Raw genomic sequence first — 24,695 nt, forward strand, 5'->3', positions numbered from 1 at the left:
TTAGAGAGTTGATCCCGCGCTTCGGGGTGCCGACCTCCCTGGAATCAGATCGAGGAACTCATTTCAACAGTGAAGTTGTGAAGATGCTTTGCTCTGCATTGAACATTGATCAGAAGTTGCACTGTAGCTATCGACCAGAGGCTTCAGGTATTGTGGAGCAAATAAATGGCACACTCAAGTCCCGAATAGCCAAAGTATGTTCATCGACGTCCTTAAGCTGGCCTGATGCTCTGCCTTTGGTACTCAGGAGTATGCGTAGCACACCAGACAGGAGGACAGGTCTCTCTCCACATGAAGTTTTAATGGGGAGGGCAATGAGACTTCCGTCTGTACCAACTACAGCTTTGTTGAATATTACAGATGATTAAATCAAAAAGAGACTAGCTCAAGTTACTTTTAGGGGAGGGGGAAGACTCTGATATGTTTTGTCACGGAGTGTGAACACCCAGCAGGTGTGTTCAAAAAGCCCTCACCCACCAACCTGGTTGGTGGCATGCTTCATCATCGGGCCCACCTAGTGGCACCTAGCGTGCCCCGGGTGTGCTTCAACGCCTGACTACAGCGGAGCTGGTATTTTACTGAGTGTGCGGTGAAGATAGTTAAGGAAGTGATGTTAAAAACGGCTGAACGGTGGTCCCAGTACCCGAAGGTAAAATTAGACTTTAATACCTGGGCCTCCGTCAGCGGTTAAAAATAAGGCAAGGGGATGTAAGAGGCGAGTTACGACCTCTCACATCCAATGGGTCAACATGTTTCAGCCAGTGCCTTATGACTAGACTGGCTTTCTTCAGGACCTAAAATAAGTGAGTGCAAATTACCTAGTGGGGGTGTAGGGGAGACTATGTGTCTACACGCCCTAAAGTGTATCTACGTGTGAGAGGGGGATTCCCTTCTCAAGACCACCTGTACACATAACATGGAAGGACAAAACAAAGCACACAGGGAGAAGGTAGAGTCATTAGGATGTACAATTTTACGCACATCTGATGCCGTCACTATAGTGAGTGGTGGTGGGCTATAGGCGGCTATGGTGTGATGGTATTGGTGGTACCATCACAGTGGGAATCGCACTGATAACTCGAAAGTGAGGTGTTTTAAGAGACGGAGTAAAACAGGGTGCATTAGTGAAAATGCGGCGCAAGGAGGGATTCTTACGCAAGTTATTTGCTCAGTCTGACCTCAAGGTTGGGAGGTGGCAAAAGGCTTGACCCTGGGGGGACAAACATTTACCATACTGATTAGGGAGACCTGTTAGGAAAGAAAATAGCGCTTACCAGGAGTCGTGATGGTGGTTTCTCATACTCACAGTACTTCTGGGTTGAGCCTGCTCTGGACCTGTAGTGCCTCCTTCGCATACCGGTGGGGAATGAGTGTTTTCCCAGGTCTTAAGTACTCTTGTTAATTGGTCTAATTAAGTGCACCTGTGATGGAGGGCAATGGTGAAAAGACTCACAGGCCTGAGTCATGCTGCCTGGAGTGAGTATGGGCGCCTTAGGTGCGCGCGCGCTGTGACGCCCTGTCGCGCTGGGAGGCATCGTTATGGGCCACTCGGGAACCACCCAGGCGCTCGCGTCTATAGTTAGCGCATGCGCGATAGGACCAAGTGCAAGCTCCCCAGGGGAACGCCCTGGAGGGTAGTGTTACTTGTACGCGCATGCGCATTATGACCGGGCTGGTCAGCGCATGTGCGGCGTATGCCGGGTGATCGCCCGCGCATGCGCGATGTATTGTTCACCGGGCTCATTTTATTTCGTCCATTGGGTGGACCTGGGGCTTCTAAATGATTTCGTTTCGTCCATTTCATGGATGTTGGGCATATAAAAACATGTCAACAAGTGTATTATGAGTTAATGGGGGGCAATCTTTAGCAATTTTCAGGAGAAAAACTGCATAGAGGACGTAGCCAAAGTATGTTCATCGACGTCCTTAAGCTGGCCTGATGCTCTGCCTTTGGTACTCATGAGTATGCGTAGCACACCAGACAGGAGGACAGGTCTCTCTCCACATGAAGTTTTAATGGGGAGGGCAATGAGACTTCCGTCTCTACCAACTACAGCTTTGTTGAATATTACAGATGACCTGATCCTGGATTACTGCAAGGGTCTGTCTGACGCCATTCATTCTGTGTCTCTTCAGGTGCAGGCTGCTGAAGTTCCATCTTCAAGAGATCTATGTCACGACTTGTGCCCAGGTGACTGGATTCTGCTGAAGAAGCACGTCCGGAAGAACTGCCTAGATGTGCGTTGGAAGGGCCCCTATCAAGTTATCCTGACAACGAATACCGCTGTGAAGTGTGAAGGGCTGCCAAACTGGATTCACGCTTCCCATACTCGAAGAGTTCCAGCACCCCTGGAAGAAACAGCTCCCCTCGCAGATGAAAATCCAGCTGTAGACGGTGAACCACTAGAGGGGATCAGTCAAGCTGTGGGGGTGTCGGAAGAAGTTGGGAGCGCTACAGAACAAGAAGAAGAAGGACAGGACGGCAGTGAAACTGAAGTTGCCACAGAAGGAGAAAGTTGCTGTGAATGCGGCTCAGACACAGATCAAGTCTAGAGTGATCAAGAACCGAGTGTGAGGACGAGATATAGGAGAGCGAGGCGTGGAGAAGCTAGTTGGCCAAGTGAAAGAAGAAAGAGGCCGAGCTTGAAGTCAGCTCCAGAGAAAACTTTTGCCCCTATATCTGAAGACTCGGATTTGGACGAAAGTGCACAAGGACAGGAACAGGAAGGTCAGAGAAGATCGAGGAGGGTGCGAGTGCCTTGCAGAAGATACGCTACTCCTGAGTGGACCTACCTCGCTGCAGATGTCCAGTGTAGAGAGATCCGGGAGGGTGAGGGAAGTGACCCTGACCAGTACTGACCCCATCATAACAGTGGAAATAGTGTTTCTGATTCCGGGAGTGGAGGTCGAAGGGTTGCTGACACTCAATATCCCCTATCCTCCTTATCTGAGCGGAATAAGAGACCTGGTTTTAAACAGAATAGAATTTCCAATTTGTTGTTCAAGGAGGTCAATACTTGAGGAGGTCCTTCTTCGTTTGGAAATATTAGAAGCCGTGATTAGAGTTGCTGGAACACGTATAATTTCGGATTGCTAAAAGACTGTGTGAAAGACTTTGTAAATAAACAAATTGAGAGATAACCTAGCGCCAAGTGGAAGAAGACGAAACTAGGGACTTCCATTTAGTGGACGGAGAAGGGCTAGGGTTGTCCGTTGCTATAGAAAACAAAGACTGATCTTGCGGAGAAGATTATCAGCTTCCAGGTGTGGTTCGAAAAGAGACATTGTACAAAGGAAAGAGACATTGTGCTGTGAAAGAAAACCAGAGCTATACTGACTTGAGATCATGGAGGCTGGCATCCCGAACCGCAGGACCAAATGTATAGTAGGCACACTTTTAGTGGGAGTGATTTTTCTTATAGTTTTAGTAGTTACTATATCTTATGTAGTGGGACATGAAAATGAAGGGAAAACATCAAAGGAAGCGAAGATTGCATCGATACAGAAACCTACTACGGCTGGTCAAAAGGGGAACAATACAGAGAAAGACAAAGCTTTACTAGCAGTTGAGACTCGTAGGTTACATGTAGATGAATCACAGGGAAATTTTAAATCAAATGCATATGCTAAATTGCTTTATGAATACATTGATGCTATGGAGGCCAAGAATTGTTATGTTTGCATGAAATTGCCAGCCTCTGTAGACGAAGGTATCAGATATCATCATCTTCCATTGACTTATGGAATCACATGTAGTTTGTTGCTTAGTATATTCTATGAACGTGATGGGTTTGAATACTATTTTTCAAACTTCGATGCTGTTTTACCAGAAGTGCCGAACTACAAGCATTTAAATAAGTGGGATTATTATAAGAGTGAAGACAGATTACACAAATTTTTCCTTCCTTGGAAAACATTAGATATTTCACACGCCCGAAGAAATAATTTGACTTGTAAAGTGTCAGAAATTGAGAAAAAGTTTGTAGGACAAGTGGATGATCGATACCGGAGACAGAAGATCTTAAAAGCTTCAGGTCAATGGAAAACAGATTGGACCGAGGAAGAAAGGGCACACCAAAGAAAGGGTAGCAATGGTCCAATAGCTTTAGACCGAGAGAAAAAGGGGAAACTGTGTATACATAGGGGTGAAACCTATTACGAGAATGTGTTTGTGGGAAAAGTAAGTTGTGAACATGCTTTCCAATTAGAGTACTACTCAAAAGACTTCTTGAAGGAAATGCAGGTGATCCCAAATGTATATTTTGTGTGTGGAAGAAATGCATACGTGAAACTACCAGATAATTGGTATGGATCATGTTATTTGGCAATTGTCTTCCCCAAAATATACCATGCTAAGGATTTGGAAATTATAGAGGGAGGAACTCAAGCTAGAGGAAGAACTGCCTCAAACTTAATTCGGAGAAGACCGAGGTAGTTATTTTTGGTCCGCTTCTTCCAGCATGGTCCTCCTACTGGTGGCCAGCTGCCTTTGGTTCCCCTCCCACCCCCACATCAAAAGTTAGGAATTTAGGCGTCATTTTCGATGATGGACTCAGTTTCATGGACCACGCAAACAAAGTGGCTTCAACGGCACACTTCAGATTGAAAATGATCAGAAAGATTCGACCCTTTCTTCCGGAGACCTTAATCAAAACCTTGGTGAGTTCCTTAGTTCTAACAGCGTTGAATTATTGTAACGGTCTTTTCCTCAACGCTCAGGTTAGGGTCAAAAACAAATTACAATCAATTCAAAATGCGGCGGCACGTCTGCTCTCAGGAACTTCAAAATTTGAATCCATATCAGCAATAATAAGGCAGTATCATTGGCTCACAATCGAAAATAGAATTAAGTTCAAGTCTTTGTGTATAGTTTACAAGGCTTTAAACAATCAAGGACCACATTCGCTTAAAGACCAACTGAAACTTTATGTACCTTCAAGACAGCTCCGCTCTTCCTCTTTGCACCAACTAGTTATTCCACGATCAAAGAAAGTTTCCTGGGGTGACCGTCGCTTCACAGTGGCTGCCCCCAAACTTTGGAACACCCTCCCGCACAACATCAGGACGAGCTCGTCCCTTTATCAATTCCGGAAACTCTTAAAAACATGGTTATTTAACCAATGAGCCTCATGCAACGAGTGTGGACTGGTGGAATTTACTAGCGCCAAGACGCCCTAGGGTATTCGCTGCGCTCTATAAATCTCAACAAATAAATAAATAAATAAATAAATGTAAGCAGTGAGGAAGTAGTTGGAGACGTCTTTGGTGCTATGTTTCCTATTTTAGGGATAGCACTAAATGATGTCAAGATTAGAAGATTGGCAACAGTTGTAGATAGGTTGTCCGCCAGTACTGCTAGATCATTAATGCTGGTGGAGGGAGAGATGCAATCGATAAGGGCAATGGTTCTTCAGAACTGACTTGCTCTAGATGTTCTGTTAGCCAAAGAGGGAGGAGTCTGTAAGGCTTTGAAGGTCCAAGAATGTTGCACTTACATTCCAGACAATTCAAAACCTTTAGAAAAGTACATTCGGAACATTACTGAAATACATCATGAAATTGAGGATTTGACAAAGGTAACAGTGTGGGAGAAAGTAGGTCAAGGAATGGGTAAAGTTGGAGGTTGGTTTGCCAACTTAGGAAAGAGTTTCATTTGGTACATACTGAAACCTATCATCATAATAGTGATTTGTATAATCACCTTGTGGGGATTGGTGCGGCTGTACCAATGGTATAGATCAAACAGGTTGCAAAGAACCATGAGAGAGCAGGAGAGGAGATTGACTGCGATGCAGGATAATCAGTACAGGAGTCTGAAGGCTCTAGAGATGATGAAACGAGGGGGTACTGCAACGACTTCAGTTTGACTCAGTCCATACCTCAGGGATAGTGTTGTGATGGTGATGACTACTAAAAGTCATCAAAGGGGGGATTGAGAGAGCGCAAATCAAGAAAATATAGAAGTGCACCATATTTACAAGCATGTTGTATTAGTTTAGTAAACATTATATAAGAGTGTCGAATTTATAGAGAGAAAATATATGAGTGTTTAATTGAAAATAGAATACTTATATCAAGTGTGAAGAACTAATGTAGATGTTTGTAGAGATGTTAGAAGATGTTGAAATCCCATGTTGTATGGCTGTGGTAGGGGAAAAATGTAATTCTGCTAATGTAGAAATATGTAGGCCACATGGCAGTTCACATAGAGTACAAGATGCTGTTACACTCTTACACGATGATGGATTTTGATGTTGTTATAATTCAAGGTATTTTTGCACATAGAACTGAAATATATGTTTTATAGATGTTTCATATAATCATTGTGTGTAATAAGTTAGAATACTGTTTAAACTAAGAAATTAAAGGTTTGCAGAGTGCACAGGCCCGTTCATGTATTTTTAATAGGCCTGAATAGACAAAGTCGTTTCTTTTGATCTGTATGTGCTCGTTAGAGAAAGGTCGTGCTAGGCACAATTTGTACTTAGAAGATACGGTGGAGGCCGGAATTTGGGGCCCACAGCAGGGGCGGCTGGTGGATTTTCAAAGTGGTGAGGCGAAAAATGGTCCCGTAGTATATCAAGCGAGCGAGCGAGCCGAGCTGCAAAAGGAGGGTGCGGGGGGAAACGCAAGAACATTTTACAAAAAAATTGATGAGTTTAGTTGAGCAGAGCTTTGCAAATTGGATCACAGCCTAATAACACTTTCCAACTCAAGTTGATAAGAAAGATGCATTCTCTCTGGCAGAGGCACCACTTTATTAAACTCACTGTGACTTTATCCTTTCCTGACTGGGTTACTACAATAATTAAGTCAGGGCACCTCTGGAATAACAGGCCTAAGAGGTTAGATTCCAGCAGCTAAACTATGTGATTTAAAAAATCAAACACACCACCAGCACTTTAAATGTGACCGACTCGCTTCGTCAAAGAAAATTCAAAATGCTGTACTCTGTGCAAAGACTCATCACTGGTGATAGAAAGTGTAGCCTCACAAAAGGCAATAACATACATTACATGGAAAATGAGTGGCCAAATTAAAGGTAAAATATCAAACTCTAACAAATGTTACATTGCAATAAATCACACTGGGTCGATAACCAAGACAAAATAAATATCCTCACGTTCACCTCAATGCCATTGGAAAGGCAATAAGAATTCTACTTTGTTAACATAAATGTTCGAGAGAGTGGAAGCAATGCAGGAAAGTGTACCAGCTCTAAACTAGTGATGGCGGACAGGGAACGATAATGGACAGAGAGGGGTTAATGGATTGGCCTGTCTGGTGCATCAATGTGACCTGCAGATAATACACACACATACACCTCAGCAGCAGGGCACTCAGTCGAGTTCATGAAAGAGCAAGGAGCTCAAAGATGGAGAAACTTGATTGGTGGAGGGGCGTGCAGATTATGCAAAGCTTGGTACATCACGTGCTGCTATTGCCCATCTCTGCTTCTTTTAATGAGTTTTAGAAAGATGAAACGCTAGGTTGGCCCTTTTAGTATTTGAGCCAGTGCCCCACAGGTTAAACTCTGAAGTCCATAGCCTGCGCATTAACTCAATAAGCCATCTTAAAACCATGGAACCGAAATGCTTGGGCGAGGGGATGCTAGGTGGTGACATCGGATATATTTCTGCAATACAATACCTTTGTAAGTAAAATGCACCATGAAACTCCATTCCAGGGAATAAGTGCTTTAAACATGCCCAATAAATACATCTATCAGCTATTATCACCAGAGTGTGGTTTTATAAACAGAAGTAGCTCAGTGGGTTGAGCTGGTTGGGTAAAAGCTTCAGTTCAATTGCGGTGGGTATGAAGTTTGGTGTACGAAACCTGTGAATAGCAAGTCTGAATCACAGCCTTGTTTCCACGAGGAGGCTAAAGCCATCATGCCTAACTTAACATTAAAGGTCACTAGTATGCGCTACACATTTTGTTGTTTGTTTTTGCAGTTTTATATAGCACGAATTCGACCAGAAAGTATTTCAGTAGCATTACAGACGGGCACATTCATTTTTTAGTAGACATGGGGAGATTAAGGGATTTGCCTAGAATCACAGGATCTCGAGTCGATGCCAAGACTCGAACCTGCCTTCCAGTTCTAAAGTTGGCCGCTCTGACCATTGCGCCATATCCTCTCCACACATAAAGTTGAGATAAGATGCAGACCTTTCATACACCAAACTTAACACTCTCCGCAATTAAAATGAAGCTATTACCCAACCAGAGTCACACCAGAACGTGATACCCGTTCCAAAGCATATCAGTACAGAATGCCTCGGGCCTGTGCAAAGTATAGGCGTAGATTCCACTTGTTCAGCAGTCGCAGTCGCACCGGGGCTCAAAGACCTGAAGGGCTGACTGAACCTTGATCACAACTGTATTTCATCATTCAAAGAGCAGCTACTGCCAGTGGGCCCATTTCATTCTTTGCACCAGCCAGGGCCCGTGACACAATGGCTTCACTTGTGGTGCAGACTGAGACCCCCCACAAGTCACAGTGGCAACGCAGTTAACTTCCAATGGTACCTCGTGCACTACCCTAATGGCTGCCACAACTTATGTATCCTTCATAGGACCACCGAGCAGTGTGACGATTTTCAATTTGTGTGGGAGCAGGAGTTCTGTTATTACTGGAAATGGGAATTAGTTCCGTTTTCTCTGGGCCCATTTTATAACTAAGCCAACAATTTTTCAGCAGAATGATCTTTGGATCCATATATTCGGGATTCTAATCCTGATCGGCTAACTTGACAATTACTGGTGTGATCTTGGGCACAATTTACACCTCTTCCTGCCCGAGCTCACGTGTTAAAGAGCAGCGAACAACAATGCACGTAAGATAGACGAGGTGACATTGATAAGCAGAATCTACATCACACGCTAGGTACATTCAAGAATGAAAGTGACTTTTTGCCAGTGTTTATTTGTGAACAGCATGTGTGGGATACTCTGAAGTCTGGGAGGAGGAAGTGACGTCTCTAATAATTTACTGATCCTAAAGAAGGGGAACTGTGGTTGGAGCTCAGCCTTTTTCAATTGACACAGTGTGACCCTCGGCATGTCCGTGTATGTTCTTTTCAAGCTGCAGAGTGAGACGGGCGGCACAGACGCGGTGTTAAGGTCACTCCTCCCTCCACACTGCATCCTGGCCTGTGTAATCAGCTCTCGGCTGCACCTCACCCATCCCAGTATCCCCAGCACACCACCACATGTGTGAAACACTCCTGCTGCAATGCAGATGGTTTCTGTAAAGTGTCTCACTGCGTTTAGCAGCTAGATCCGTGCGTGTCAAGCACCTGAAATAAAGATACTGTGATCATGCGAGGAACATGGGCATCTTTGCCCTCACGTTCACTGGCCATGGTGGGAGGTGGTTCTGAAATGGGGAATAACTGCTCAGAACCGGAGTTTGAGGGGCTTTACCTACAAGGTTGCCATTTTTTGCCTGCTCAGAACTGATGGAAGTGTGTGCGGGAGTGCCAAGGCGAAAGGGACAGCATGGGGTTTTGGGGGGGGGTGGAGGGCTGCAGGGCGCACTTGTGCCTATCTGTGGAAAGCATTGTCTGGGCCCCAGGCTTCTTTCATTCAGGCTCGACCATTGAAACGGTGGTTTGTAAATCACACAGTCCCCGATAGTCTCATCCTGTAGAAAAGATTTGAAACGTAAATAGGCCATGAAGCTTTTATTATTACAGCATACCTAATAAATAGATCCAGACCCATGCAGCAACAAATATCACTGCCAATGCCAAGCTATTTCTAGATATACGGTACGTCTACACAGTGACTTCTTAATCATAACTACAGGAAGATCAAAAGTACAGGCGCCGTGTCTGCCTGCTGGCTGCCTACCGATAGCTTGCACACCCCACAGTACAAGTGTCTGTTTGCAGGTGCGAGGAGGTTCCAATCAAGAGAGTGATGAATAGACTTTTGTTCAAGAGAATCAGGCACAGGCCTGGAGGAGGCTTCAGGAATTTCCTGGGGGGTACCGTCCTGCCGGAGAAGAGTCTGAGAAGCAAGGTCAACGCTAACGATGGGCCCAGAGGAGTATCAGCATGGAAAATGCCAGAACCAACACCACGTGAGGGCGTCTTTAAAGGGCGTTTCTATTGTAAATGTGATTTTGTATTAGGGACAGCACCCCTGGGTGGAGTTAGGGCAGATGGTCTGAGGAACCTAAGAGAGCGGATGGGTAGGCAGATAGGTTAACTGCGAGACACCGATTTACAACGAAGACTAAGGGAAGTGAGTGATCTTCTTTGGAAGTCACCACTGCTGACACCTTTTTAGGTTAAGATTTTGCTAAGTAGGGATGTCACTTAGTCTAGTGTAGGGACAGTCTAATCTGGATTTTCTTCCTTTCTGTAAATGACTCATAAGCTACAGCTTGTGTCTATTCTTGCAACTTTGATGATTTTTGAATTGGTTTTGGTAATATTCTTCTGCCGACTAAGAGCATTTAGAAAATTTATGTTTGTATTGATACCCGTATATCTTTTGAACCTTATATTGAGATGTTTGTATCTTCAGTTAAGTTTGGCTTTGTAATAAACTTTTAAACTTATTAAGAGTAAGTGGTTCTTTAGAGTGGTGTAAGTCATTAATTGATTAACCTAGTAGTGGATTGCCTTTTACTCTATGACAGGTACCAACGGTTCAGTCGACCTGAGTTGGGATCTAGATCTATAACAATAGACCAGAAATCCCGCGTTAACAAGAGAGAATGATTATATTTTCAAACCATGAAGGTGTTTTACAGGTTAATAGATTAAAGAAGGCAAAAATCATCAAGTTGGTATTGATCAATATATAAATGCATCAATTAATATGAAGTTCTGATCAAATCAAAGCCATGCAAGTTAGAGCATGAACCAGTATAAGATCACCTAAAAAGGAAAAGACGAAGACTCGCCCCTAAACTGCATCAAAAAAGGGAGTAACGACGACTGGGTGGAGGCATTGGAGTCCTCACGCAGTATCTACACCGGGTCTACAACACCAGAAACAAGCTGTGGCATGCTGACCTGGTCACTTCCCCTCATTGCTTATATTGTGGGGCCGCTAAGGGCACCTTCCTCCACGCCACACAGTATGGCAGTGTACGACTCTATCGAGGTTCTGGAGGGGGTGACCACATGTTTATCGGAGATACTGGGTTGGGACATCCCGCTTTCGCCACAACTGATTATGCTACACATCACTGAGGGTCAGGACGGCAACAGATACAAATAAAGAGGTGTGGCGCTGCGGCCAGAGCGACTGACACCAGACACTGGGGCTCACGGTTCGATCCCCGGCAGCAGGTCAGCCCAGCACCATGTGACTCTGGGCAATAGCTCGCTTAATCTTCCCGACGTCCCCCAGCGCCAGGATGCCTCCAGGTAGTTGTGCGCTTTACAAATACTGTATTTACAAATACTGGATTTACAAGCGCCACTTGCTGTTCCTTGGCCTCATGTTGGCTAAACAAGATATAGCCAGGGCGTGGAAGGATGAGCCCCCCTCTCGGTTGCTATATGGAAGAAGAGCTTTGATTTTTCCATGGGCCTGGAAGTGGAAGTGGAATCGTTGCCCCCCGAAACATTTTAAAAGTTGGAAAAGGTGGGCAGATTATAGAGGGCTTAATCTGGAACCTCTCGTTTCTGTTATCGAGGAATTGCCGGGATGCTTGTACTGAACTATGACTTGGACGCTGCCAGTATTTGTCTCCAAAATGTATGGCCTGATCCCCTATATTTAAGCTCTATGTGTTCTCTCTGCAGGTTCTGTGTGGCACTATTGTTTGTTGCATTAAGTTATAATCAAAGACGGTTACATCAAAGACAATGTGATATTAATAATGAAAATGTTGAGATCAGCATTATTGTCAATACTTGTGTTTTGCTGGTGTTCGCAGCAGCACCAGACCTGTACCAGCTGTCACAATAAAATTACATTGTGAAAAAAAAGGGAGTGACACATAATCTACTCTGCACTATCTTAATCACACAATAGTAACATTGGTACACCTACACATGGTTCTCATTAAATGATTCAATCAGGTTAAAGTGAGGTAATATATTTATATGCTCATTAGCTTTTAAGGACCTTCCACAAGAGAGCTTTTCTTAGCGCCCTTCAAACTCACATTATAAACTGCAACAAGATGAGATACAGAGACCAGACTGCACTCTGCAGGTGTCTATGAGAGTATGCTGCCAATTATAACATTCCATGATTATCACAGTAAAATCAACTATTTCACATGGAACAGAAAACAAACTAACAGATTAGATATTTAGAACTCCAGCTTCTTCTAGAAACTAGAGGTTAATGCGTCACAAAGCAAGGTGACAACTAACCAGTGCTTAATTTGTAAAATATTAAGGGGCAGATTTATGAAGGCCTTGCGCCGCCGGTGCGTCATTTTTAACATGGGAAAAAGTGACGCACCGGCGGCGCAAGGCCTTCATAAATCTGCCCCTAAGTGCCAGGGCTCTGATCAGGAGTCCACTGCAGCTTGCACCACCCATCACCCCTGTCATCACTGCCAAAACATCTACTAACCATCTCTCTTGCACATGCGACAGTTCAGATTATTCCAGGTCCCCACAGCTAAAAGAATGGCTGGGGAGGCAGGTATTAGCTATATTTTAACGTATATTGTTTTCCTAAACAACTGATAAACTGCTCATCTCTACATTACATGAGCAGCGCCACCTTGTGGCACACTGCCCTAAGTGTAGTGTTGACAATTAGGTGCCGGGCCGAGCACCGGACACCAATTAAGAGCAGGTGCTCAGCACCTGAAAGCTCCGGGTCAAATTAAGCACTGCAACTAACGTTAGCCATTTTAAGCGCATGTCTACATTAGCAATGGTCAATCTAAATGTGAATAAAACAGTTATTAACATTTGCATCTTTATGTATTTATGCCCATTCAATTCAAAACATTTAAAATTAAAAAAAAACATAGCTCTTTCTGTAGAGTATTGATATGTTGTGCATACCTGAGCTGTCCTGTGTGGTTGTTTTTGATTTGGTTTAAAAAACACACATTTGAAGAATCACAGTTGTCAGTTACTGTTCCTCCTAACCTGTTAAATAGAACTGTTCAAAGTACAGAATTTTTATGGATGGTAATAAAAGAAAAATATTGCACTGAGATAGTCTATAATGTCTATCATGAGTTTAATGCAAAATAGCCAGTAAATAAGCAATAATAATGCAAGGAAATTGCTGTTTCTACAGACCAGAGCTTCGTCCCAAATCAGATTGAGCATGTAATGCTTTCGTGTGTTTGTTATATTTATTTAAAAAAATCTCAATACAAGTGAATGGACACTGGAGCACTTACCCACAGACTATGAAATTATATGGTTCCTGTACATTTAAAAGGCATGGAACTCGGCAAAAATATTAAGGGCCAGATTTACAAGCCCCCAGCGCCACCAGTACGTTACTTTTCATGATATACTGGTGGCGCAGGGGGTTCCTCAATATTTACAAGGACAGGAAAACCCACCCTGCAAGACTTTTTCTCTCCTTCTAAATACGGCTGCTTCAAATGCAGCACTTTGCGTTGATGGGGCGTTCCTTGGGTGTTACTGTGGGTCTTCCCATGCAACACCCATGGAACAAGACGCATCTCCAGATTTACGAGAAATCAAATCTGGAGATGCGTCTGAATGCTACTCCACCCTAGAGGTGGCGTATCGCAATGCATACAGCACGCATTGAAAGAGGAAAATGCCTGTAGTGATTGTTTTTGTGCATGTAGGTGCCCCTTCCTGCAGAAAAATAATCTCCCCACGACGCAGGCATCCTTGCACCATGATGCCAGGAGTAAACTCAGATCTGTGGTTGGGGGTGAATGTTTTGCCTTTGTGCAACATTCCGTCCATCATCTTGTGTGTTTTGCTGTTCAGCCTTTGTGGGAAGGGTATTCCCAGACGTAGGTCCCGTGCTCACTAAGCCACTGGAGTCAAGCTATCCTGGTTGAAGACAGCTGATAGCCAGAAACCGGTCCTTGGATGCTTAATTCTGGTCCAGGGAAGACATGGCTTGGCCGTTCGGTCTGGACTGTTCCCATGAGGCACAAGGTCAAGACTGATTTGCATATGGCCTTGTCTGAACTGGGGTGGCTTGGTGAGCAAAATAACGATGGATTAAACCCAGATCTGTGACTGGGGGTAAATGTTTTGCCATTGTGCAACATTCTGTCTATCATCTTGTGTGTTTTGCTGTTCACACTATGTGGGAAGGGAATGCCCAGACCTGGGTCCTGTGCTCACTAAGCCACTGGAGTCAAGCTATCCTGGTTGAAGACGGCTGATAGCCAGAACCCGGTCCTAGGATGCTTGATTCCGGTCCAGGGAAGACATGGCTTGGCCGTTCGGTCTGGACTGTTCCCATGAGACACAGGGTCTAGACTGATTTGCATATGGCCATGTCTGAACTAGGGTGGCTTGGTGAGCAAAATAACGATGTATTAAACCCAGATCTGTGACTGGGGGTGAATGTTTTGCCATTGTGCAACACTCCGTCCATCATCTTGTGTGTTTTCCAGAGCAGGGGGAAGCACAGAGATGCGACATATTCTTATAAATCTTCGGAAGTGCAGCATGGTGGCGCAGCCAAAGGGCTTGGGGGTGCCACGTTGCGGCACTTCCTTATAGATAGAGAAGATTACAAAAAATTAAAGACTAGTGGTCATTGAATATTGGCACCAACTGCTGAAAGGCTTAGCCTCTGTGAGAATGCACTAAGCAACAGTGCCTGACAAAAAATATATTTCCAGGAATCCTTAAACTCTCTTGTTGTTTGGAGATGGCGACAGCTATCTTGGAATACTATGTTCCAAGATATCCTTGCTACTTATTTGTGCTATTATATTACTTTAGCCGGTGCCATGAGATTGAATTTGTTTGTTTTTTCGGTAGGAAAACTAATTGGTCATAAGAGACTACTGCGGGTAGTTTGCATTTCAGAGAAATAGAGAACAATCAAGTAATTTTTGGAGACAAACTTTGAACTCTTCTGAAAATATAATTATTTGCTCACACTTTTGAGAGATTGTTTCACATGAACTTTGGGATTTTTGTCATGAAGAAACAGGAAAAACTATTACAGAAACACCTTTTGATTACTCATGGTATCTATATATGGTTACGTTCAATTTATAAAAGGTATTTATAAACTAGTATACATGTTTCTGGTACTAGGAAAGCAGACTATTGATAACAGTTAATTACCTCACAGCTGCGCACACAGACCAGCTAGGTAATATAGGAAGTACATTGTACCATCTGCCAGGACTGTGCATTCTTGAAGCAAAAGGTAGTTAGCTTCTCAATAGTGAAGGAGAGTAGTTTAACAACTTAACTCATATTGAATATAGTCATGGTTTAATTTCAGAACAATCTGCTTCATTTCAACAGCACAAAGAACAGATTACAGAGAAACACTCTTATGGTATATCATATCTACCGTTAGTGTTAGATACCATTCTCTAAATTACACATGACTAAATATAACTATTTGCCTTTAGACATCCTTCCTGACCTGCAGATGTCAGCGCTCAGCAGACTCACCAGTCAGTGGGTAATATCCAGTGTCTCTGTATCCTTTTGATCCCATTGCCCTTCCTCCATTTGCAATATTGACCCACATATTCTTACTGTGGGGGGTTGGTGGGACAGAAGAATGCATCACACCTACTAGATTGCTTGTACAGTTTCAGTACTTTTTGACATATCCCGATCAGGTACTGGTTTTGCAGCCATCTTTTTTTCTCATTATTTCTCATTAATTAGTTTGTTATGAATTGTTATTTCCTTCTCATTTTCCAGTGAAACATGGACTACCGGAAAACATAACAATGTATCCCCCTTCAGAAATATCTTCAAAGAAACAAGATTGTTACGAGAATTTTCAGCAGAAAGAACACAAATGTTATCCATACTAATATAATAAAGAGAGAGCCCAAACCTTTGAGGCGGGTAATCTCAGGAACCACAGCACCAATCACACCACCCAATACAGCGTTGAAAAGGGCAGTTGCAGCAGAAGGACACAGGCTATGCAGACGCCCCCCATATACATTTAAAAGGTAAAAGAACCGTGCCAGGAAAGTAGTCCCTTGTGGGCATGTCTGCGTTGTGCTGTGGGCGTGTGCGTGGGGCGTGACAAACACTGGGGGCATGTGGTACGTTCCGCCCTTCGGGCTGGACTGTTTCCATGAAGCACAGGGTCAAGGCTGATTTGCATATGGCCATGTCTGAACTGGGGTGGTGTGGAGTGCAAAAAAACGATGGATTTAGGCCCAGATCTCTGTACTGGGGTGAATGTATGACATTGTTCTGCATTCTGTCCATCAACTGTTGTTTTTGCATTTGTCATCCCGAGTGGTGTGGGTATGCTCAGACGTGAGTCCCATGCTCTCCCACCACTGGAGTCAAGCTATCCTGGTTGAAGACAGCTGATAGCCAGAAACCAGTCTTAGGATGCTTGAATCCGGTCCAGGAAAGACATGGCTTGGAAGTTTGGGCTGGACTGTTGCAAGGGTCAAGGCGGATTAGCATATTGCCATGTCTGAACGGGGGTGGTGTGGAGCACAAAAAAATATTGTTGTTTTTGCGGCCCTTCATGCCATGTCTCATAGTGGGGGCGTGTACTGGGGGCGTGGTCTTGTGAGGGGCGCGGGATTATGGGGAAAAAACCATTCCAGCTCCGGGTGTCTACCTTGCTCTCTTTAAATACCCCTGCACCCCATAATCATAACCCACCCTTACTCCTTAAAATACCCTAACACCCTTAAACACTAACCCATCTTAACCCTATAAATATACCCTGTACCCCAAAACCCAAACCTGTCCCTAAACCCTAAAAAATACCCCTGTACCCCAAAACCCAAACCTAGCCCTGAACCCTATAAATACCCCTGTACCTCAAAACCCAAACCTACCCCTGAACCCTAAAAATACCCCTGTACCCCAAAACCCAACCTAGCCCTGAACCCTAAAAATACCCCTGTACCTCAAAACCCAAACCTACCCCTGAACCCTAAAATACCCCTGTACCCCAAAACCCAAACCTAGCCCTAAACCCTAAAAATACCCCTGTACCCCAAAACCCAAACCCAGCCCTGAACCCTCTAAATACCCCTGTACCTCAAAACCCAAACCTACCCCTGAACCCTAAAAATACCCCTGTACCCCAAAACCCGAGCCTAGCCCTGAACCCTAAATATACCCCTGTACCCCAAAACCCAAACCTACCCCTGAACCCTAAAATACCCCTGTACCCCAAAATCCAAACCTAGCCTTGAACCTTTAAAATACCCCTGTACCCCAAAACCCAAACCTACCCCTGAACCCTAAAAATACCCCTGTACCACAAAACCCAAACGTAGCCCTGAACCCTAAAAATACCCCTATACCTCAAAACCCAAACCTAGCCCTGAACCCTAAAAATACCCCTGTACCCCAAAACCCATACCTATTCCTAAACCCTAAAGCTACCCCTGTACCCCATAACCCAAAACTATATCTGAACCCTTAAAATACCCATACATCCCAAAACATATACCTCAGTACCCCAAAACATATACCACCATACCCATACTTACCTTATCCAAACATTTAAAAAAAACTTGCTTTTACCATTCATGCATTTACAACAAATTTCGTTGTAAATGTATGCGTGGTAAAAGCATATGAAATGTAATGCTATGCGTTATAATGGCATTGCGGAGTCATGGTACTTTCGTAATGAAAGTATGCGGAGTGATGGTATGCGGAAAGAAAGTTGCGGAATAATGGGTGTTTACCCTCCCCCGGTAAGTACATTGGTGGAACGGCGGCCCACATCTCCAGCAACACACTCATATTTTTTCACCACCGATTTGAAAAATGCACAGGTCTCTCTCATTGATGGCCAGCACCGACATACACTTTTAGACACACCTCCCGCCACAAGTTCTAGAATTGCGAACTTTAGAGCTGAGGAGCTACGTTCGTATCTCGGCATCAGCTCAACATTCTGTGATTCCAGGCAAATCGCTTTGTCTCCCCGTGCCTACCACAAATGAATGTGTTCTTCTGTACTGTAAATTGTGCTCATGCCATGTTGTCGAGTTCGCGCTATATAATATTGCAAGGAAAAATAAAGTAGGGAAACTCGAGTTCACACACTACTGAACGCGCACTCTTAAGTGCATCAGCAGTGAACTGTGAATCGGAGCGTTTCACAGGCCTGTCACAGATAAGAAATGCTATCAAAACGAAATCCTACAAAGCAATATACTACTGGCCGGCAGCAATTCATACCCGGACAACGTCGGGACAGGCTGCTAGTATCCATATAAAGAAAAAGATGGAAAATCCTTGAAACAGTATGAACATCATTGTTTTTAGGCGAATTCTGTAGTTGATAATTACTCTTGTTATGCGGTCACATTAGGCCCGGGCAAGAACACCACATTTTAGATGCTCATATTTAAAGTGAACATCTTTCTTGAAAGTTGACACTTGACACACACTTGCTTATGTGCCTGTATGGGAGAATATTCTCTGAAATGACTTTGCTTAGATTTACACTTCTTCATAGGCAACTTATCAGAGCCTTGAATTTGGCATCCTGACAGTGGCTTAGGCATGGCAACATGGTTAAAGGTTATTATATAAACAACATCACTCCTTTATCTAGTTAGAGAAGCGTTTGGCTGACACTGTTGAGGTCGCCCAAAGCTGGTATTCCAGCTCATCTTAATCCTGTTTACCTCCTGAGAAGGATGGTGACCAGCTCTACACCAAGATGGGCTCCCAGATGAAACATACCCACAGGTAGCTGGGGAGTTTGATCACCCTCAGGGATTTGGGCAGATTCCCCCACCCTAGGCACACAAGGATAGGGAGCGCTAGATAGGAGCATTACCCTAACTATACTCAAAAGCCAACATATATTCTGTGTAACAGCACAATGATTGAAATGTTAATTTTCTTTACCATTTTTGTGATATTGATTTCTGTTTTTTTCTATTGATAATTGCAGAGCATGTATTTTACACAAGAATCTTATTGCTTCAATAAATATTTGAAATTCCAATTCGAGTATTTCTTGTTTCCCTGTGGGCATGCATGAGTTCCCAAATGAAAGGGCTTTAGATTTGTTTCCATGATTTCCTTTGGAAGTCAGGGTTGTCATGTTGTGGGGTTGTACACACCACCTGTTACCTTGCCAGGTAAGGGTTACATATGTTGCACTGTGAGTTAGCCAGGAATAATGCCAACATATCCTGAGGGTGTGCTTGACATTTATGCTGTCCAAAAACGCACAGTTTTAGTGAGAAAGTATGAACTGTACGACATGGCTCCGCCAACGTTCTAGCTTGGGAACTTATTATTATTTTTTTTTAACTTTATTTTCAGTTTTTGCATAATAAAGGAGGTTGGACATTACGGAGCAATCTGTAGCAATAGCGACAACAAATTATGTGCAAAAAGGAGTGTCATATACAATGGACAAATATAATCGTATGAATAGAAAATACAATACATTTAAGTGTCAGGGGTAGACAGCCAAGGTCGTGGATCAGAAGGGTTCAGCAATAAAAAGAGACAATAATCACAGCAGTAATCATATGACATTTATAGGACACTCTAAACAGCAGCAATAGGCAACAAAATTGAACAGTGACCTAGCCCCCAGTTAGGAGCTGATATTTAACCAATACCCTCAGGTGTAATGCCGCTCAATATCGGTGTGTCGCACTCAGACTGCTTCCTGTCTATGTAGTTTCGATATGGCCCCCAAATATCTACAGGGCGGGAGGCACTGGGTATCAAGGTGGAATACTCTTCAGAGTTAACATTACAATACGCTAAACTACAAAGCCAAGCCTGCAGGGAAGGAGTTCTCTTGCTGCCCCATAATAGAGCAATTTTGCGCTTGGCCAACAGAAAGCCCAGAGCTGTCAGCTTCCTGACCTTTTTGGGGAAGTTTGCTACATAGCCTAACAGCGCGATCTCTGGGGTGGGCAGTAGCTGCATGGACAGGATGTCTCCCAGATTGGCGTGAACTAGTACCCAATACTGGTGTATTTTGGGTCAGGTCTAGGCAAGGTGGGCGAAGTCGGCAAACGGAGCCAAGCATTTCAGGCAATGATGAGGCCTATTGGAATAAATTCTGTGGGAACGGGCAGGGGTGTGATATATCCTACGAAGGAATTTAAAATGAAGCAACTTATGTCTACTGTTTAACTAGATCTCCTTGGTGGCCCTACAACACCATTCCCATTGGTCGTCGGTGATAGGTCTACCCAAATCCTCCTCCCAAGCCGCACGCACCTTAACGTCAGATATAGGCCTGGACGTCACGCATTGCTTGTAAAGTTTGAAGACCAAGTGCACGCCAGTGGAGCTCGGTATTAGTAGTGTCAGCGGTGGAGTAGGGTCAATGGCGGTAGGGAAGGAAGGGAAAGTGGCACGAAGCATGGAATGCACTCGCTTCATTACAAAAGTATCCATGAAGGAACGATCTGCGAATCGGGCCGTCTCAGACACAGAGAAAGCATGGCCGTCAAAAACAGATCGCCCACTGTACGGATGTGAAATTTTTCCAGTGTGCGCTGGACCAGAACTTCGCCAGTAATTGGAAACAAAGAAGGGTTAGGCAGGGGCAATTCAGGAGAATAAAGCATGTCGAGCCCGAGCAACCTTCGCAACTTGACCCACGCCCAGCACATGGTGGACACTGTTTGAATGTCCCGAGGATCTCGTGGGAATCCCGTGGGTAGGATATTAGGCAAGAGGTGTGGGTGTACCAAGTCGGGCTCGAGCTTAGAATATGGGATCCCAACGTCGGAGTGAAACCAAACATGTGCATAACAGCATTGTGCTATGAGAATATACAAATGAAAATCGGGAATCCCAAAGCCCCCCTCTCATACCGTAAAGTCAAGGTCTGCCAACAGACTTGAGGCGTCTTATCTGCCCAGACAAGCCGTAATAACAATGTACGCAATTGCGTAAAAAAGGTTTTAGTGAGGGTATGGGGATAATATTAAAAAGATACAAAAAACGAGGGAGGACGACCATTTTGATTATGGCAACTCTGCCTGCCATTGATAGGGGCAGTCGTAGCCACTTCGTAATTTGTGATTCCAGGGAACCAACGGCTCTGCCGTAATTCAGTCTGATAATGGTGGCGGTATCAAGGTGGACATACACCCCAAGATATTTAATCGCGTCATTGCACCATTCAAGCGGGAACTTACAGAGCCAGGTGGTCGTGCCAGCCGTTAGAGGAAAGATGACCAATTTATGCCAATAAATGGTGAGCCTGGAGAATTTGCCAAATCGTGCAATTTCCAATATCAAGGGTTCCAAGTTCAGATGAGGCATTCTAACATACAAAATAATATCATCCGCATAGAGCGAAACCAGAGGGGGGCCTGTACGAAACTGAAGACCGCGATGTAAATGCTTTTCCTGTAAATTGCGAACTAAAGGATCCATCGCAAGAATGAATAATAAGGGGAACAAAGGGAAACCCTGTCTAGTACCGCGGGATAAGGTGAGAGGTTCGGAGAGGGTACCATTTAGGCGCAACCTGGTGGAAGGCTTGGTGTATGAAATCGTAACCGTGGAGACAAAACATTCTGGCATGCCCATGCGTCGCATCACTGACAAGAAAAAAGGCCATTCGAGGGAATCAAATGCTTTTTCAGCATCCAAAAGGACAGCAGCAGCTGGCGTGGCAGGTTCAATCCTATGTAATACCGTAAATAAAGTGCAAAGATTAAGGGAGGTGGACCTATGGGGGACAAAACCAGATTGCGCCGGTGCAATAATGGATTCCATGAGTAATGGCAGTCGTATTGCAATGACCTTGGCCAGAATTTTATAATCGGTGTTTAACAATGATAACGGCCTATAAGAGCTGCACAGTATGGGGTCTCTTCCTGGTTTGGGAAGGAGAATAATGACCGCCTCCCTAAACGTGGGAGGGAGTATTCCTGTCTCAAGCGATTCCGCGTAAACCTCAACCAGTTTCGGGACTAAAATATCTTTGTATGCCTTATAAAAATCGGCCGAGACACCGTCAGCTTGGGAACTTATTTAATGGGTCTCCTTACTCACCAACTAACTGCAGACGTCCGTGGTGCTAATGAAAAATCCTCCTCCGCTCCACTAAGTAGGGAACCCCTATTTCTGGCTGTAGGTTGTTCAAGCTTGAAATTTCAAAAGAATCATTCCACAGATCTATCCACTATGAATTCCAAATGTTCCAAACACTTCTAAGGCTAATCCGAGACAGGTGGTTCTACCACTTTATTTCAGACAGGCACTAACACAAATGTTACTGCATCAGCGAATCCCACAAATGGTAGGGGATGTTACCTGATTGGTAGAGGCCCATGAAGCATAAAAAACAGAACTGTTCTTTTCCTGGGTCTCATTCCCAACAGTAAACGCCAACTCAGGGAATTTGTACACATACACTAAAGTAGCAGTACCTAACCAATATAGAGCATATGAGAATTTAGAAACAGCACTCACTTTGTCTGAGGCACGTGAAATGGTTCCTAGGCGCCTTACCACATACGTTATAAAATGTCAGACTAGGTCCCCTCAGTAATGAGAGAGCAACTTGGCCAGTCTTAGCTGGTTATACACCATATGTAAAAAGAACAGATGATTGACAGAAAGTTGTATCAATCAAACATTCACCCCCAGACACAGATCTGGGTTAAATCAATTGTTTTTTTGCACGCCACGTCATGCCAGTTTAGACCCACCCATATGCAGATCAGTCTTGACCCTGCATCCTATGGAAACAGTCGAGCCCGAACTGCCAGGCGAGGTCCTCCCTGGACCAGAAACAATCATCCTGGGACCTGTTTCGGGGTTTCACCATTTATCAGCCAGGCTGGCTAACATGCATCTGGTGGTGTAGTGAGCCCACGTTTGGGCATACCCTTCCCACTTAGGGTGACAAATGTAAATAAAACAGATGATGGTTATACACCATATTAAGAATCAGCAAACATTACAGACGTAGAGCTTGGAGTACTATACAAAGATTAAGTTACACTATAGAGACGTCTAGTACAGCTGTCCCACAAAGGGCTGCTCAAGCTGCACAACCATAATTAGCTATGCCTGGAATTAGTCCAGTTGCCGTTAATGCAGTTTGGGTGGGTAAAGTTCCCATAAGACGGGAAGAGATTTCGTTCTGGATTGCAAAAAAGACTAATCAGCTTGAAGCAGTATTTCCCACTAACGGGACCCCAAGAAAAACATATAATTCTCACAATATGCCTGCCAATGGGGAAGACTACCCCAGTGGAAGACTGTGCCACTTGGGGCACGGTCTTTTATAGCAGTCTATTCCAGAAGGCATGGTACACTGTCCTGAGCTGTTTTGCCTGAGGTGCTTAAACAGATTGAAAATCAGAACGGACAGCCCCTGCCTTGGATTTGGGGAATTATGTTGTGGTATCCTCAATCATACTAAGTAATATAAAAGGTGAAGTAGCAGTGTTGGCTATACGCCAGCGACTCACGCAGTTAACTCCGGTAAATCAGGAGCGCAAACTACCTAAAATTATTGAGGAAACCTATACATCAATTTGTAGAGATAATTTGGGAGCCAGGCATAATAAATCACAGTTTAAGGGTACTTCTGAAAAGGATAGCTCAAAGCAGGCACCTGAGCCTTCTAAAAAATGGTGTGATAATAAGAAAAATAAATAGAAGACTAAAACATGGAGTGGATCTCCTCAACAGGAGTCCTCTGAAGGCGCTATAACTTGCGTAACCATGATACAATTAAACAGCATGATAGGTATCAGGATACTGACACTAGTCGTTCTTGTTCCTTTCAGGAATCATCCGGAAAAACACTTGGAGAGAGGAAGGCTATCAGAGAGCAGATCAAAGGAATATGTGAAACCGAAGAAGGACTCACAACGCTCTTCTAATTTTATAATAAAAAAGGAAGACAAACCTACATAGTCAAAGCTTTCAATTTAAATAGAAGAAAGTGGCTGGGATTAAAGCCAAACATGTCACAGGTTTTGAGGTCTCTGCTTCTGAACGTGGAGTAGGCTCTGACCATGCTGGACAGTGCCGCAGAAGTCACAATAGTTTTCTGGAATCTTATGGAGTGTCTGGCGGCAGTAGCAACGAGTGACTACATCCAGGTGGAAACACTGGACCACAGACTGATTATCCCAAGTCATTTATATGAATTGCAACTCCAGATGGAGGGGGATATACCATGTATTATCAATGTTCTCTTTTGGCAAATTTTGTCATTCGATAACGACATCCTCTTGGCTGAAATAGATTGTCCACCTGAGCTTTTTAGGGATTGCCCACAAGGAGAAACAGCAATTAAAAAAAAAAATTCCAACCTTGTTTCCAAATCAGTAAAGCACACATACGCCAATGAGTGTGCCTTTGCACAAGCTTCAGTGTTATACCATAAATGTGGTTTAGGATGAAGGATCGCCTTACCACATCGTACCTGTGAGGTCCAGCCCACAACCACAAAGACAATACCCATTAAACATGAGGCCAAAAATCAAGATAAAGAGATACTCACACAACTTGAATATCAGGTCGAACAGAAAGTGCACCTACACAATGAACAATCCTGTTTCGAGTAATGAAAACAGATCATTCATATTATTTACA

The sequence above is a fragment of the Lissotriton helveticus genome, chromosome 1_2, assembly GCF_964261635.1.
Source record: "Lissotriton helveticus chromosome 1_2, aLisHel1.1, whole genome shotgun sequence".
NCBI classification, from domain to species: Eukaryota; Metazoa; Chordata; class Amphibia; order Caudata; family Salamandridae; genus Lissotriton; species Lissotriton helveticus.